We start from the raw sequence: 19,157 nt of genomic DNA on the forward strand, positions 1-19,157 counted from the left end.
AGATTCAAAATTACATCAAAGTCGGTTCGCTCAAGCTTTCAAAGCTGCCTCATCCAATAAAATGCAAGCGCGATGGTTTTGACCGCGCAATTTTGCGAAGTCGGCGAAGACCTGGTTCAATCCGAACAGCGGTTGAGCCATGGAGGAACATTGAACATTTCTCACTTTTCCATCATCACCTGACCAAATTCTGCCAGAAAATTTGATGTGAAAATTTAAAAGGATGAATAATAGAATGGAAACAATCCTGCATGAAAGGATCGCTTCCTTCCGAGTTTGTCAGCATGCGCAGGGCCGGATTTTCCTACTCGCCGCCCATGGACCGCTGGTATTTTGCCGCCCCCTTCTCATTCGTTTTGAAACATCGATGAAAACCATCAAATGAACGTGCCAGAGGGGGAGGAGTGCATAAGACGCGTTTACTGGTGTTGAACACATTTTTTGGGAAAGCCCTGTCAACACTACTAGCAAAAGTCCACGGAACTTTGCGCGAAAGTTAAGTTTCGTAAACCTATCTCTGTGTGGACAAGGCCTTCCATTCATAAGAAATGAACGAAAAAATTATGAAAGAACAAACATAAATGTGGATTAATGATTTTAACTTCCGCCGCCGCGCCTTGCAGGCCGCACTGTGTTTGACGCAATGCGCGAAGTATTCACGCAGTCTTGCAGGCGCTATGCGTCTCACGCTGAGCGCACTGTATTTGCCGCAATGCGTGAGGTATTCATGCATTCTTGTAGGCGCTATCCGTTTCACGCTGTCCGCAAAGACCGCACTGTGTTAGATGCAATGCGTGAAGTATTCATGCAGTCTTGTAGGCGCTAATACTTGTTACATGCCGATCGCCGCGCCGAGGGCTTCTCCTTTTTATCTCAAGTCCTCAAGTTTCTCTCCAGGTAAGTCGCGCCGTTCCAGGCCAAATTGCGTGTTTGGTTTCTCTCTTAACTCGACTTAAAGGTGCTGTCTCTTGTATCACTGAAAGACTACAAAAGTAGAAATTACTTTACTCTCAGAAAATTAGAGATTTTGTCGCCGTTTCTCGTTTGTACTTTTTCTTCTAAATCAGAATTTTTTTGTCTTACATTTAAAAAAATTGCAAAATTTACCGCCCCCTATAGATTTTCCGCCATGGGCCGCGGCCCATGAGGCCACCCGCTTAATCCGGCCCTGTCTGTCAGCAGCGATTATTTCCGCAATTTGGTAAAACTGCTTTCCTTACATTTAAACCCATAATAAATAATCGATTTCAGGTAAGGCCAACCGGTTTCGTTACATATCGATTGTTTTTCGTACATTCAAACGGACGCACGCTAGCGTTGCCAAATTGTAAGAATTATCGCTGATTGCAAGCGACCAAGAAGTTCTAAAGTAATACAAAGAAAAAATTGGGAATATAAAAGAAGTTTTGAAGGCCGTAAAACGCCGAAGGTAAATGAACGAACATTTTCGGAAAGCTTTAAAAGTCCGAGAAGTTCAGATCCTCTTCAAACTTTAATCGGAACAATAACAAGCTTTTGAGCTGAGTTTTCAGTGGCGTGGCGTGCTTTGCGATGTATCGATTGATCTGCCATTTAAACCTATGGAAATGGATCGATGACAGGGTGTTTGCAACGAACACCTTGATAATCAATTCTTCGCCATAGCTCAAACGGAGAAACATCGAAAATCGATCATTCACGCCACGTCACTGTGAGTTTTGTGTGAAAGTTTTTCATCTGTAACTTTTTGTTCGGCCTATGATCACGGGAAACTGCTCAATTTATTTTCTTTTGTTATTTCTTGTCAGCATAACCTTGCCTCTACCCCTGGTAGCGAACGAGGCAAACTTGTAGCTAATTGTGCGATTTGTTTGTACTGTCTAAAAAATTTACACACCATTCTGCGTACCGTAATAAACCGTAAAGTGGTTAAATAAGTAAGTACATTTGGAAGAGAATCATCCTTCATTTGGGTCAATTTTGGTAAATTTCGATGAATCTTTGTTCATTTTAGGGAGCTACTGAATATTTATGTTCGCACATTTGCTTGCCTCTCAGTACATTTGCCCATACAACTTTTGTCCTCCTCAGATTTAGCTAAAATGACGGCGTCGAAAATTTTCAGTATGCATTCTAATTCCATCTCCATCGAATTTTGACGCGACAAATGCACCCAAGCAATTTAAGAAAAGAAAGCTGCGATCAAATGGTCTGCTTGCAGTTACTGCTGTAACACTGTCGAGAAATGGAGTCTTAAGTGTCACGTATTACTTTGCGATTAACACAATTTTTTTATCTTTTACGCAGACTCGATTTCAGAATTTTTTTCGCATGTGATATGCTTTATGAAAAATACTGTAAGACTTTTCAGTAATACATACGTTTTTAACACTTATCCATTGTTTTGGCGACAGATGTTCTATTTTACTTCGTTCCCCAGGCGACGAACGCAGTTCAATCAGTGGAAGAAATCGTCAACGAATACTTGGTAATAATCGCTTTGCTTGATTCGAGCGGAAATTATCATGTAAAATTCACACGGGGAGGGGGTAGACCATCTGATCTCCCGTGAAATTTTGAAGGAAGAAAGGCAGAGAGAAAGAAAGAAGAAAGAAAGAATGAAAGAAAGAAAGACAGAAAGGGAGCAAAACGTGAATTTGAGAGCACTCAGTGATACTTGCTGAATTCCAGCATTTCTTCCTAAATTATTCGTGACATATATACTGATTTACAAAATGGCTCGATACTTTCGACTGATTTCCCCTCACACTGAAAAAAAATCTCGGTGTATTTACTAAGAAAAGGGTAAAATTACCGAGAATTCAGGGTTCTATTTGATCCCAATTTTTCTTGGTAAAATTACCATTTATGGAATTGGTAATTTTACCGAGAAACCTCGGTAAAATTATTGAACTTTCTCGGTAATTTTACTGGACTTTGGTAAAAAACACCAATATTTTTTATCGACTGTGGTAGAATTACCGAGATAAAATGGCAAAGTTACCGGGAATTGATTACCAATAAAAGTGGTATTCTAACCGGAAAAAACAGTAAAAATATCGGTTTTTAGGTAAGCTTACCAGTCTGTCTTGGTAAAACTACCAATAATTGGTAGAAAAAGTGAGATGGTAAAGGTACCAACGGACCTTGGTAAAAACGCCGAGAATTTTTTTTCAGTGCAGTTTCCAAAATTCTCGGCAGATTTATTTTTTGTGCGAATTAATTAATGGTTATAATTATCATTTGCGGGGAATAAATGCGGCAAATTTTTTTGCAATTTTCATCTCTGAAAAATCCGTGCACAGTGAGAGTGGAAGCTCCCATTGCCCTATTTTTGCGTTCACTTTTTATCTGCGTGAACATGGTGCCTCTACGTTTTATAATTATAACCTGAACTTTCCAAGTTCAATGGCATCACACATGCTGTACGCTACGGATGAACAGAAATGATGCGTTTGAAAAGTGCTGCCGCTCAGACGAGGAAAAACGAGAGCAAAAAGAAGGTGCCATTTCGAGAGTGGGGCCTTTTTTCCCTTGACAAAAACCCTCCTATAAATAATCGAACCAACGTTGGAACAGCTGATTCCAACAGGCACAAGAAATATTTAACGTGCATTTTATGGTCGTAAAAAAGCTCAGCGTATATTTATATGTGTGTTTTTACCATCCGTCATTCACGTTGAACTTTCATTGAATGATTATATACATTATTGAGGGGCTTAAAGGACGAGCCGCATAGGTGCAGTTTTTGAAAAAAATTACGTATTATTAATTTCAAGTAAAACTAGTCTTAATGCATATTCTGTGGGAAATTCGCTCCCAAATTCCAATTTTTAAGTCGGTTTGAACTTACTTTCCTTCACAAGGATCTGCGTAATTTTGCAACTTCAGACACGTACTTCTCGAAATAGCAGAAACCTCACCCATGCGCCTTATCCTCCGAGCCCCTCTTGTAAATTAAGAGTATAATTTCGGGGGGTGGGGGGGGGGGGGCTATCACAGCGGGCTTTTGCCTCGTCCTGAATAGACCACTCGATACTAGATAGGATAAGAAATACAAGCATCACAAAGCAAACTCTCTCACCAAAATGTCTTGTAGAATACAGTGGACAAATTGCAAATTTTCAAATTTAACTTTTGGATGAGTCCTCAGCGTTTTCAATGTTCGTCCATTCAAGCCACCAACTCGCAAAAGAACACAACCTACTCAGGGCAAAGCGGGCAACAAAGTATAAAAATCATACGTTTCTTTTACAATTCGCTATTACATTGTATTTATATTAAAAAGGACTATCTCCACTTACAATGAGACCCGGGCCCTTAGACCTATGGATAAAAAAAAATTGTTCACCAATGACCGATTTTACCTACGTTGGTTTTGAGTTAACGAGAATTTTGAATTGATTTCCTTGATCGATTAATCTCAACAACCGACGCTAATTTCGCACTTCCGATTTTTTCATTGAATATTCTGCACAGGATCCAGAGGAATTAGTAAAAAATTCCAAGATATAACTTTCTTCCGTCGGTTTCCTCATTTTTTTACGTAACAAGGAAGTTGCAGCGTCATTAGGGGCCTTGGGACCATCCCTAAATTACGTAACGCACATTTTCGGTATTTTTGACCCCCTCCCCCCATGTAAATTTTTTGTGACGTAGGTCCCTATTTTTTAACACGTAAAAAAAGTATGTAACGACCTTCTTCGACCCTCCCCCCTTCTCCCCTGGAGCGTTACGTAAATCGGGAAAGCCCCTTAATAGAACTATTGCAACTCTCACGGTCGACCTACTAAAGTACACCTCACAAAATTGTATCTTATAGTTGAGGAAACTATGACCAATACAACCCCTAGTCTCAAGCAAGAGCAACTTATCTATCATCAATGCCGGGCTGGTTGCAGCACTCAGAAAGTTCCTCTCGCATAATCCTGGACTGAACTAAGATGGAAATGTGAACACCCGTTCGAAAGTGGGCACTCACATGCTCACAACGTGATATTAATGCATGTTTAAGTAGAGATCAATCAACAATTTTCCACGAACGAGAGAGGGGCCCTAAGGGGCAACGATCGCATATCGACGGTGAAACTACCAAACCACGTATCTCGGTTTGCGACGTCGCAGACTTCCTGTCATACTTTATTTTTTTAATGAAAAACTACTTAACGTCTAGTCTTGAAAATTTCTGTGATTTTTCCTCTTTGTGCGGAGAAAATTCTGTGAAAATTTCAAGGAATGATATTGATTTGGTCGACTTCAAAAAAATAAAATGCGAGCGTAGATTTTTAAACACCGCAAACGAGGTACGTGGTTCGGTAGTTTCACCGTCGATATGCTGTCGGCCATACCCGTGTTTTATGGCTCGGCGTGGAAAACCGCTCCACCGATGATTCCAATTCCGAAAATGTGTGATTCATTTTCATATCACGAAAAACCAAGCGGTATATACCTTAGTCCTTATTTAACCATTAAATGAACCGTATTTTTTCATTCCCATGTAGAATTTGGATTATGTTTTTTACTTAGATCCGCGCGCAAAAGTTTTTTCTTCCTCTTCTTTTTTTGCAGATTTTATAACTCAATACCAAAACTAATTATACGCCTTGAATTCAAAAGGCAGCCTCGTGAAAGTTTTTTTCTCTTTTTTTTGCAATCGTTAAAAAGTTGCGTGTTATTCAGAAGGAAAAGAAATAGTTCAATGTCATCTTTTTTATCGAGCACAATATTTTAACTCCATAGTCGAATGAAATCAAGAAAAGTAAATTTGGGGCATGAAAACCCATGAAAGTTAAACCACACTGCACTTCATTTGGATTGCACCTAGCAAAAAGGAACCAGCGCGGTTACAGTGTTGTAAAAATATTCCTTATTCATAATTATCTAAGAAACCTCTCAAAATAGCAAATATTTATTGCTTTGCTTCCCATCAAAAAATTGTTAATTTTAAAGGAAAATAATTTTGTAAATTGTAATACTGCACTTAAGTTGAGTATTTTTAAAAGGAAAGAAGAAGTTGCACGATTTTGAAAACTTTGCAATCGCGCCGGTTCCTTTTCGCTGAATGCGATCCATTTTGGGGTGGTTTCGATAACTGGAATAGTTTTGTTGCCGTAACAGACAACACATTTTTCGGTTATATTTTTAGTAGTAATGATAATCACTCGAATTTTTTCGCATTAATCTACACAGGGTTACGAGTTATAACGCTTTTCAAAGATTTATCGCTCTACTTTTCAATTTAATATATAAATGACCGAAAATGTGCTGTCTGTTACGCTGACTTTTTACCGTGTAACAGACAGCACATTTTTGGAATTTACATAATATTAATTAGGAAGTAGAGCAATAAATGATTAGAAAGCGTTATAATACGTAACCCTGTGAAGATAAATGAGAAAAATTTGAAGGATTGTCAGTTCTGCTAAAAATATGATCGAAAAATGTGTTGTCTGTTACGGCGACAAAACTATTCCAGATATCGTGAAACCACCCTTTACAAGTTGTGCTAAATTACATCCTATGATTAGTAACAATAATAAATCACGGCAGTACATCCCCTGTAGACTGTTATCCGAAGTAATAATGCTGCCGTAACGTATGTGCAGGATTTGTCACTGTTCGGCAGTGAGATTGCACACAATTTCATGTATTTTACTTTTTCACGTATGTCATCAATCGTAATCATATCATACTTACATGGCAGTCCGTACCTCACCGCGCGGAAAGAATCAAGGCCATTCCAATTTCCCGCTCAAAACTCCCGAAATCCGTCCACACTCGTCCCGAACATCAACAAGTTATCACGACCCCGCACTTAAGCCCCCGACTCTATCATTCCAGATGTTCGCTCAAATCTCAACCGCGAGACCCACCCCCTTCAATTTTCCACCCTTTCACACCTAAGAGGACCTCCCACAACCCTCAAATTCCACGAAACGTCACAAATCCAACGTCGAAACCCCGATCGCGGATAAATCACTGATAAGGCGCGAATAACTCACTGATAAGGCGCGTTATCACCAGATGGACCCGCGTCGCGTCGCGAGGGTGACGCTACCCCCCGACGGAAACCGTCTACCGTGATACCGACCCCGGGGGGATCATTAACCGGTGTGTTTTAATTGCGTGTTGGCGCTTTCGTGCGTGCCGTGATTCGGGGCGGACGAACCTAACCTCAAAACGGGGCGAGGGGTGAGGCGGGGGCGGGGGTGCGTCTGGCGCGGGAGGGGGCCGGGGGGAAGGATCAATGGACCCGACCCACTTACACCGGAGCCTGCGTCCTGCGTCGGGATTTCATCACGCCTGAACACGTGGTCCCCCGTCACGCCGGCAAAACCGCGTATCGTGTTTTAGGTTATAGGAGCGTTTGCGTGGTTTTTGGCGCTCCCCGCGAACCACCCTGTTGCAGTCCCCCCATTCATTCGTCCGTCCCGCGGGAGGGATTCCGACGGCGGCAGCGACGCACAGTGGTTCGAGTCAGTAGAAGAGGTCGGAGGAAATTCGGAAGCTTTAAACGCTTATAACTCCATTTTAACAAAACTTTGAGGTTTTTAAAGTGATCTCATTGGTTTTCTCGTGAAATTTTATATCGGAATCACCCCCTATAGTATACAATATGACGATTTAAACAATAAAATGCGCAGTTTTAGTTAAAAATTTCGTGCCCGACCTCTCCTATTGACTCGCTCCACTGTGCGACGTCCTTCGATGCCGGGTTTGAGTTTTTCGTCACGGTTTCAGAGGTGCGGTGGAGGTGGGATTCTGGGGTACGCGTGGCAGCGCTGTAATTGGACGATTATCTCGTTCGATTTCTATTTAGTTTCAATATTCTGATGGGGTCTCCTCGGTACTTAACTGTTTCGATCTCTAGCCGGCTCACAAATTGAGTGCAGTGGACGTTGTAATGATGAAATGATTCAATATACAGCCATAATTATTTGCAAATGCGTATGTTCAATTTGGAGCCACTGTCAACCTTACGGTTGCCCCAGCCGTCCTCTGATATGCTTCTTTTCAGTTTTTAAATCCACCGAAATATTTAATTCGAAGGGAAATTTCTTCATTTACAATGAGCCATTACCAATGCCATTTACCAGATGACCTCTGGATCGATAGGCAAGGATGGCGATTAGGTGTCGCAGAGCATCCGGGCGCGCTGTAAAGCGACTCGAATGTATGTACAATGAGCCAGAAAATTTTCGTGGGAGAGGCCAATGGCCAATTACTCGTCTTTTTCTCGAATTTTGAAATCGCAATTTTGTTGCCAGGAGACTAAAGAATTCACTTACCAATTTTGACAAACTAATTCAACGTAATAAAAACATGGGTTTCTTAGATACTGATATCGCATTCCATACTGATATCGAAACTGCACTCAAGTGCGATATTTTTCCTCTAAAGGAACCACGCCTTCATTACGTTGAGTTTGTTCGTGTCAAAATTGGTGAGTGAATTCTTTAGTCTACTGACAATAGAATCGCGAGAGAATTCGAGAATAATGACAAGTAACTGAAAAAATGGAGCCAATCGATATGATTTATTGCATGTCGTCCTGACACAAATTATGGCGTCCATCGAATCACCTAATGTATGAAAAAATTGCAAATCTAGCCTCAAAATTATAAAAATGGCAAAGTTTCTTCTTTGTCCTGCAAAATCATCAGTTTGCGGGTAGGCGACATTGTTCCTTAGCCATTGACTTACATTTTACCACATCTACTGCTGCTAAGGGGACGAGAAGCTGTTAAACCAAAGAATTTAAGGTGATTCGATGGACGCCATATTTTGTGTCAGAACGGCATGCGATATATCGCGTCAATTGCAGGGCCGGATTAAGGGGTTGGCCACATGGGCCGCGGCCCATGGCAGCAAATCTAGGGGGCGGTAAATTTTGCAATTTTTTTTAAATGTAGGTACAAAAAAAAGTCGGTTCAGAAAAAAAAAATTACAAACGAGAAAAGGCTACAAAATCTCTCATTTCCTGAGAGTATAGTAATTTCTAATTTTGTCGTCTCTTAGTCGTCTTTTATCAAAGCAGGGCCGGATTAAGGGGGTGGCCACATGTGCCGCGGCCCATGGCGGCAAATCTATAGTGGGCGGCTAATTTTGCAATTTTTTAAATGTAGGTATGAAAAAAAAATCGGATTTAGAAAAGAAATTACCAACATAGTGGCTACAATATCTCTCATTTCCTGAGAGTATAGTAATTTCTAATTTTGTCCTCTTTCAGGGATACAAGAAACAGCACCTTCAATTAGTCGAGTTAAGAAAGAAACCAAACACGCAATTTGGCCCAGAACGGCGCGACTTAGAGAGAAATAATAACGAGGACTTGAGATGAAAATGAGAAGCCCTCGGCGCGGCGATCGGCATGTAACAAGTATTAGCGCCTACAAGACTGCATGAATACTTCACGCATTGCATCAAACTCAGTGCGGTTATTGCGGCCAGCGTGAAACGGATAGCGCCTACAAGACTGCGTGAATACTTCACGCATTGCGTCCAACCCGGTGCGGTCTGCGCGGCGCGGCGGCGGAAGTTAAAATCATTGAACCACATGTATGTTTGTTCTTTCATAATTTTTTCGTTAATTTCTTATGAAAGGAAGGGGGAAGGCCTTGTCCACTCAAAGATAGGTTTATGGAACTTAACTTTCGCGCAAAGTTTCGTGAACTTTTGCTAGTAGTGTTGACAGGGCTTCCCCGAAAAATGTGTTCAACACGAGTAAATGCGTCTTATGCACCCCTCCCCCGCTGGCACGTTCATTTGATGGTTTTTATCGAGTTTCAAAACGAATGAGAAGGGGACGGCAAAATATAGGCGGCCCATGGGCGGCAAGTAGGTGAATCCGGCCCTGGTCAATTGGTTCCATTTTTTCAGCTACTCGTCATTTTTCTCGAATTTTGAGATCGCAATTCTGTTGTCAAGAGACTAAAGCACTCACTTACCAATTTTAACACAGAAATTCAACGTAATAAAGGCGTGTTTTTTTTTAGAGAGAACACATCACATACGAGTGCAGTTTCGATATCAGTATCGAATGGGATGTTTTCTCTCTAAAAAAACCACGCCTTTATTACGTTGATTTTCTTTGTTAAAATTGGTAAGTGAGTGCTTTAGTCTCCTGACAACAGAATTGCGATCTCAAAATTGGAGAAAAATGACGAGTAGCTGAAAAAATGGAACCGATTGATGCGATATATCTCATACCGTTCTTACACAAAATATGGCGTCCATCGAATCACCTTAAAGTTTAAAGAGCAAGATTGACGTGTCATTTTAAAATAGGTAACTATTCGCGCTCCTCGGTGCGATTGTTGCCTATTCGGCTAAATTGAAGGCGAACTTTAAGTTGACAATACCTCCTGATAAGTTTCTTCATCCTTTATTGGCTTTATCAAAATTTGGGGCAAATCTATATTGGAAAGTCATTGCGACGTTGCAGACTTTCTAAGCTGTCATGCATACTTCACTTCATAAATGAAAAACTACACAACGGCTATTTTTAACTTTTAATTTTTTAATTTTCAAATTTTGCGAAAACTTTAAGGAATGATGTTAAGTTTTTCTCTTCAAGGAAATGAAAGAGGAGCGAAGATTTTCAAACAACGCAAAGGACACACGTGATTGTGGACTTTCACCGCGGTTCATTAATTCTGAATTTTTTGTAACTAAATCCGACATTACTTGGACCGCGTTTAGTAGAGAGGAACTGAGTCACGTCAGCTATTGCCATTTTTCACTGGGCAACTTACTTTTTTACAAGGGAACGTTTGTGCGGATTCCTTGGACACTCTTAGGGAATATGCTTTGCTCTATGAAAAAAATTCACAGAAATGTGCACAAAAATCCACACGACCGTTTTCATGTAAAAAATTAAACTGCCGAATTAAAATTGGCAATGCTGATGTGACTTGGTTCCCATCTGCTTAATGCGGTCAAATTGGCAATAGCTGATTCGGCTTGGTTTCTTTCTGCTAAACGCCATAGAGGAAAAAAGGAGGTGTTTGCATCTTGAGGTTTGTTTACCCTGTGACGTAGGTCGGTACAACCTGGCCAGCGAAATCCGGAATTCGAAGTATGAAAAACGGACCATAATTTCCCATTTTTTTTGCTGAAATCAACTTATGATATAATTTCGAGCACTTTTTATAGAATGAATTTTTTCCATAAATTAGGTACACCATTTCTAAGAAAATCGATGGTAAAAGTCGCTGTACCGACTTACGTCATCAAAAAAATTCCATGATGCCCGAAATGCCAAAACACCTCCTTTTTTTCTCTATGGCTAAACGCGGCTAGCTCCGAATGTGACATAATATTATGAACCAGGAGTTGTATTGAATTGAGTCCTAGATTTTTAACATTTATATGTGTACGAGATGTGTGATTTCTCAACCACGGCGAGGGTTCTTTCAAGGTAGTTGAGGGACGCCCTCCGTTTGGGAGCGTCTTCTAGCTCCAGCGGCCGCGGCGCGGCGCGGCGGGGCCCCAATCAGGGGATCCCAAGCGGAGTCGCGTGTGCCGAAGAAGAAGGGTGATTAGCGGCAGGTGTCGGCCCTTAAGACTCGTGCCAGATGTCCAGCCCCCCGCCCCTCCCCCCACGCTCCTGTACCTCGCCGATACAAGGGTACGAATTCCGCTACATCGTTGCCGCAGCAACAGGGTGTTCGGGTTTCTGATTTGGATTTATTACCGCTTCGCCGACCGATTTTATGCGAGATGCAGTGAAAAAAATACTACGTTCACTGAGAAGTTGCTGCTTTGAGAGACATGCGTTTCTTACACGTCTTAAGTAGCGGAGGACTTAGGGGCTGTTCAAGTATTAAGTAACGCACTTTTTTCGATTTGTTGACCCCCCCCCCTCCCCTTGTGTAACGCACCCGTAAACCCTACCCCTCCCCCTTTTTTTGAATAACGTACCGCTGGTCCAACCCCCCGCCCCTCCCATTTAGGGAAAAAAATCATTCGGGAAGGGCAGGATTTTTTTTTTCTCCAAATGTTTGTCTTTCCCATCCCGAATTAAATACGTAACGCTGGGCTTGACCCCCTCTCCTCCCTTCGTAACGCACCGTAACGCTGGTTCAAACTTCTTTCCCCCTAAGTGCGTTACGTAATACTTGAACAGCACCTTAAGGTTTCATTCTAAGCGTGTGCGCGAGGAGAGAAAGTGGCTAAATATTACCCGAACTTTACACTGTGGTTAGCAGCATTGCATTTTTTTTGTTTGAAAACAGAAGAAATCTGCCAGTATACTTTCATGCTAGTGGAGAGAGCAGCATGCATGCACATTGTGGCACGGACCTTGAGACGCGATAAGCTGTATGCTAACCAAAGCCAGAGGGTTTTAAATTTTCCTAGGTTTTATTTTTTTGAAAGTTTCATGAAATATATTGAAATTTGGACGTGTTTATGCTGAAGGTATGGCGAGACGGGTGGGAAAGAAGAAGTGTGCTCGTTAGTTGAGAGTCATAAGAATGAATGGCTAGTATAGAGCACCAGTGACGTCGACGAGGACAAGGAGATCGACAGGATCGGGCACGGGGCACTTTAACTCATGAGCCCTATCCACAACGCTGTTGACACATTCCCACGGCTCATGAGTTAGCATATTTTGGCACCTAGTTTTTTTTTTTTTTTATTATTAAATGTAAATTCCCACTCTTCCATTCTGCCAAGAGGAATCATCCCCATTTTTACATTGTTTCTTACCTAGCTTAAACGAGCAAACACCATCCTCCCAACCCGTCTCTAGTTCCTTGCAGCATAAACACGTCCATTTATGCGGAATGTTTGGCTTTGATTTCCCCGCAGAATGGCATGAACCCAGCGATAACCATCCACACCGCACCATGTTCGCATATCATCACCATGCTCAAATAAATAACCATATAAAATCACACTGAAAAAAAATTATTGGCGTTTTTACCAAGGTCCGATGGTACCTTTACCATCTCACTTTTTTTACCAATTATTGGTAATTTTACCGAGACAGACTGGTAAGCTTACCTAAAAACCGGTATTTTTACTGTTTTTTTCAGGTAAGAATACCACTTTTATTGGTAATCAATTCCCGGTAACTTTGCCATTTTATCTCGGTAATTCTACCACAGCCGATAAAAAATATTAACTTTTTTACCAAGGTCCAGTAAAATTACCTAGATAAAGTTCAATCATTTTACCGAGATTTCTCGGTAAAATTACCAATTCAATGAATGGTAACTTTACCAAGAAAAAACTGGGATCAAATAGAACCCTGAATTCTTGGTAATTTTACCCTTTTCTTAGTAAATACCCCGAGATTTTTTTTTTGAGTGCACTTGCAGTATTCGGGCCACATTTTTGGTGCCTTTTTTTGTCTTTTCTTGAAAATGAAATTTCTACCGAGGATTAGCACGGTAGTGTATTTGGAATTGATGCAAATGTTGGGCTCCTTATTTCACAACATAGCATTGTTTCGCGAGGATGGAGGGGGAGGGGGAAGGTTACAAGCTGTGCGGTGGCTCGTGCCATCCAGTGGCGCTGCGGCGCACAGTGGATCGAGTCAACTAGAGAGGTCGGACATGAAATTTGTGACTAAAAATGCAAATTTTGGTGTTCATTTCGTCACATTTTGATTTTTAAGGGGTGTTCTAAGAAGAGACTTTCACGAGGAAACCGATGGAATAATTTTTAGAACCTCAAAGTTTTGTATGAACGGAGTTATGAGCGTTTAAAGTCTCCAAATTTTGTCCGACCTGTCCTATGGACTCGATCCACTGTGCGGCGCTGCGGCGCGGCGACCTGCCCCTGGGCCCGTGGTGGGCCTCTGGGGCCCCTCTGGAGCCGCAGCTGCCTCTCTGTCTCGCGCGTCTTAGCCCGGACCCGAAGCCACTCAAAAACCCAAGTCCGTTGCCGGGTCGTTCAAAAAATCTTCCCAATCCATAGTTAAATTGGATTATATTCTGCAATAAGCAAATAATTGTCTGCGCATTGTCCTCCAGGCCCCTTAACCCTTTATTGCATAGCGTTGCATGAAAGCAACAAATGGTTTTCAGCTTTGTTTCTATGCTGGAGTATTCAATTGAATCAAAGCAAGAAATCATTGTTGAGGAACATCATATGTCTGATCTCCTTGCTTAGAAAAATCGATTACAACCGACTATAGTGTCAAAAAAATACTGTACAATGTAGATTTTCTCTCCAAAGTCAACGATTTGCTCGTGCAACAAAGGGTTAATTGCTGGCTCATTTGTAAAAACACCGATATGTAAAGGCAAAGTAATGGTGATTACATACTTTGTTTCTAAACTGACAATGCGCCAGAAATTGTAGTTCCCAACTGAATCTCGACGTGCAAAAACCGCTAATATCCATTTTTCCAGTCTTAATTTTTTTTGAGTTGAAAATCCCTTTCGGAGTTGGATGCAACTACGAAAGTGGCGTAACACTCGCTTCCGAGTTACCTTAATCCCAAAACGAGTCCTTTCATCACTTTTATGGTCGTATCAACTTTTTAAAAGTTTTATCAACTCCAAAAAACTGAAGACTGGATAAACGGACATTAGCGGTTTTCGCTCGTCCAGAGCCGGATTTACCTACTTGCCGCCCATGGGCCGCCTTTATTTTGCCGCCCCCTTCTCATTCGTTTTGAAACATCAATAAAAACCATCAAATGAACGTGGCAGCGGGGAGGGGTGGATAAGACGCGTTTACTCGTGTTGGACACATTTTTTGGGAAAGCCCTGTCAACACTACTAGCAAAAGTTCACGGAACTTTGTGCGAAAGCTAAGTTTCGTAAACCTATCTCTGCGTGGACAAGGCCTTCCATTCATAAGAAATGAACGAAAAAATTATGAAAGAACAAACATAAATGTGGATTAATGATTTTAATTTCCACCGTCGCGCCGCGCTGACCGCACCGTGTTTGGCGCAATGTGTGAAGTATTCCGACAGTCTTGTAGGCGCTGCGAGTTTCACGCCGACCGCTGCTGAACGCACTGTGATTGACGCAATGCGTGAAGTATTCACGCAGTCTTGTAGGCGCTATTCGTTTTACGCTGACCGCAATGACCGCACTCTGTTTGATGCAATGCGTGAAGTATTCGTGCAGTCTTGTAGGCGCTAATGTGTGTTACATGCCGATCGCCGCGCCGAGGGCTTCTCCGTTTCATCTCAAGTCCTTTTCATCATTTCTCTCTAAGTCGCGCCGTTCCGGGCCAAATTGCGTGTTTTAACTATTTGGTTTCTCTCTTAACTTGAATAATTAAAGGTGCTGTCTCTTGTATCTCTGAAAGACGACAAAATTAGAAATTATTATACTCTCAGGAAATGAGAGATAATGTTGCCTTCTCTCGTTTGTAATTTTTTTTCTAAATACGATTTTTTTATACCTACATTTAAAAAAATTGCAAACTTTGCCGCCCCCTATAGATTTGCCGTCATGGGCCGCGGCCCATGTGGCCACCCCTCAATCCGGCCCTGCGCACGTCCCTATTCAGTTGCAATGTACAGTCCAGCAATTGCTGCACAGTGAATGATCATGGCCTACCTCGCAATTGGAAGGCAAAACACAAGTGTGCATCATTCCCATTCCTATTATGTCAACTTTGATTCCTCTGAATATTCAGTCAGGAAATACAAATCACTTCTTTCGTGGACCCATAAATTTTCGCAGCTCCTTGTGGTGACTGTTGCCAGAAGCGGCAACGGTGGTTGTAAGTGTGGCAGTGTGGTAGTGTGGCAAGGAAGGAATAATAAGGGACAAATATCCGCCGAGGAGGAGTGGCGGCGGCTCCCGATCTTCCTCTCGCGGTGGCGGCGGCGCGGTGGTTGGTGGTGGTGGTGCAGACCCGAAGATCAGCGCCCGTGAATTAATCCCGTCTTCCCGATCCTCCGGCTCCCGGGTCTCCACACCCGCCGCACAGTGGATCGAGTCGATCAGAGAGATCGAACATGAAATTTTTGTCAGAATGTTGGAATGTTTTAGCCAACGTTCGTTAAAAAAAAGAAGAAAAAATCAAGCATAAAGCTGATATATCAATACATAGGGAAAAAGCGTTGCGCTGCACTGAGGATTCACTGGGGAAAAAAAAAAAAAAAAAAAAAAAAAAAAAAAAAAAAAACACATTGGATCTAGAGACCAGACTCTTAAAAACATCGACAAAAAAATACTCTTGATTCAATCGGATTTGTCCTTAAATCAAGAACCAAGCCTCTAGATTTGAGCGGATTCCCTTCTGATTTAAGCAAAAATCTGATTGAATCAAGAGTATTATTTCTTGTCGATGTTTTCAGGAATCTGGACTCTAGATCCAATGTGTTTTTTTTCCAGTGTTGGCCCAACAAGGCCGAAACGCTTCTGCTGTTGCCTCCCTGAATGGTTGTACCAAGTGTTGTTAAAAGCGTAGCTCTTTGAGGGAGAATTGTGCTTGTGTGTGAGATTTTTCTCTCTGTATTGAGATATTAGCTTTATGCTGAAATTTAAATGCCACGTTGGCTAAAAAATTCCAACAAACTGTCTGTACGTCCACGGCGATCAAGTTGTTTTGAAAATTTTGACTGAAACTGCAAATTTTGATGTTTAATTCGTCACACATTTTACATTTCAAGGGGTGGTTCCAGAAGAAAATTTCACGAGAAAACCAATAAGATCACTTTTTTACCCTCAAAATTTTGTATGAACGGAGTTATAAGCGTTTAAAGTTTTGAAATTTTGTCCGGCCTCTCCGATTGTCTCGATCCACTGGGCGCCGCTCCCCAAGTTCCCTGTCTTCGTCGGCGGCGTCGTTGAGTCTCCGTCTTGAACCTCCATGTTGAATCACCACCGCCTCGTCCCGTGCGCCACCACCGTGACGGCAGCCCGATTTCGTTTCGTCTCGGTAAAATGTAGAGAGAAGAAGTTGCACTTGACTACTTGACTCTGCAGCTTGCGGACTGATTATTGTTGAAATTGATAGACACAGCTATAGATAAAGAAGACAAAAAGGATATGGAGGGAGCCTATTGTTGGAAGCGGGTGGTTGCAATAGACTAAGGCTGCCGTGCTATAAGGAAGAACGCCGTATGAGCATTAAAAAGTTGTCAACTTTTCATCGATAAAATATGTATTTTTAAAGAAATTTAAGCATATTTTTCTATGAAATTTTCAGATATTTTAGAGTAAATTACATACAAAATTTTCTGAAAAATTTGGGGGAAAATATTTATAATTTTCCCAGTAAATTCGGTTTTTATCGAAATAAATTTTGCAAGGTCTGTAGGCTCATACGACGTTTTTCCCTTAGCTCGGCAGAAGGAGGTAGGTAGACTAACTAACGGCAACTCACGAGAGACCGCTCTCACCCCCTTAATCTATGAGAGCCACCCAAATTAAACAATGGGATTGTTCCAAACTCATTATGTCCTCTTTGTCTATCGCTTTGTCTATCAATTTCAACAATCAGCCCTCAGATTATTGAAATATTATGTTTGTCGATCGGATAAGACAAGATCAAATATAAAGGCGATAAAGAATTGACGTTGAGCAGTTTTCCATTAAGACAGGATTAATCTACGACAGGAAGTTTACAACGTCGTAAACTGAGATACGTGGTCTGGTAGAATCACCGTTGCTATGTCATTTTTGACGAGTGTCAGTGTAGTTCTCAGGAGAACTGATCTCTTCGCTAATTAGTGCCTTGTTCCGAGGTCAGTGCTCTTGAACACTGGTCGAATAGTAAGGGCTCAGTAAAGCAGAGCATTAGAAAAGAATTATACTTGTAGACTTGAAGCTTTTCATTAGAAACGGTATGGGAGTTGGACCTGTATGCCAACAGGTGTTCGACGCTTACAAGTTGCCGGGCGCGTGCCAGGCTTGGAACTACCCCGACCTGGCGCCACCCACCCTCTCATCACTTCCTGTTCCCTCTTCCACGATTGCGCTTTGGAGGACTTACAACTTGTACGATTAAGAAATAGGGTCGATTCAAATGAGGAGCTTGGCAGACTAGGCGCATATGTGCAGTTTTTGAAAAATTGAGATAAAAGAACGATTTCAATTGAACCTATACTTAATGCTAATTTTGTAAAAAATTCGCTCTCAAATTCCAATATTTAAGCATCAAAGAGTCAGTTTGAACTTTTTTTCTGCCATGAGGATCCATTTACTTTCGGAACTTCAAATACGTATCTCATCACTTCCTGTTCCCTCTTCCACGACTGCAGTTCGGAAGACTTGCAACTTGTACGATTAAGGAATATGGTTGATTCAATTGAGGGGCTTGGCAGACTAGGCGCATAAGTGCAGTTTTTGAAAAATTGAGATATATGAATGATTTCAATTGAACCTATACTCAATTCTAATTCTGTGAAAAATTCGCTCTCAAATGTCAATATTGAAGCATCAAAACGTCAGTTTGTGCTTTCTTTCTGCTATAAGGATCCATGTAATTTCGGAACTTCAAACACGTATTTCTCGATGTAGCAAAAACCGGCACTTATGCGCCTTGTCCTCCATCCAAGTCCCTCAAATGATCAAAAATGCACCTCTTCCTGCACTAAGATTTACGCCTGGATTGACACGAGGGCTAACTTACCTTCTGCAATTTTCTCAAAGGCTGTGACAAATAATCGTGAACAAAAATGGACTCATTAAAACGAAAGAACCTATCTGCATGGAGATGAGTTTTGAAAAAATACAAGAGTGCAATATTAAGAGTCTAGGATTGGTAGCACATCGACGGTAAAACTGCAGAAGTGCGTACCTCGAATGCGATGTTCCAAAAACACAGCTCTTATCTAATATTTTAGGAGACCATATGGCTTGACCACAGACATCATAGCTTGAAATTTGTAAGGAATACCAGGGGTCTGCCTCCTGGTCGCTCCGCGGCCCAAACCCCGCAGATTTGCGTCACTGCCAGCTGGTGAGAGTATTGAACAAGTTTGAAAAAACACAATTTAGCTTTAAAAAAAACTGAAAGCACAGTGTCATGACAATGAGAGGAGAATTGAACAATTAGATTACAGTTTCTTATAAGGAAATAATATCTAAGGCTCTCGTCACATACAAATGAAGCGGTGTAAGCATTATCTCAGTCCATCTATCCATCAGAAAATTAATTTAGGTGGCACGATTTTCTTTATAAAATTGAATTCGTCTTTTCCCGACACCCCTTTTGCGATTAGAATAGACCTGGAATATTCCGTGTAATTTCCT

At 41.5% G+C, this 19,157-nt stretch overlaps 1 protein-coding gene across 1 annotated transcript in view; it reads right to left on the bottom strand.

The window, feature by feature from the left end:
- The window catches only part of LOC140223814 (ras-related protein Rab-26-like), a 44,877-nt gene extending 37,720 nt beyond the window's left edge, over positions 1–7,157 (bottom strand). Inside the window, exon 1 of the mRNA XM_072303666.1 lies at positions 6,676–7,157. The gene's annotated coding sequence lies outside the window, so the exon portion shown is untranslated. The remainder of the gene's footprint in view (positions 1–6,675) is intronic.
- Positions 7,158–19,157: the final 12,000 nt, after the last annotated feature.

The sequence above is a fragment of the Bemisia tabaci genome, chromosome 8, assembly GCF_918797505.1.
Source record: "Bemisia tabaci chromosome 8, PGI_BMITA_v3".
Lineage (NCBI taxonomy): Eukaryota > Metazoa > Arthropoda > Insecta > Hemiptera > Aleyrodidae > Bemisia > Bemisia tabaci.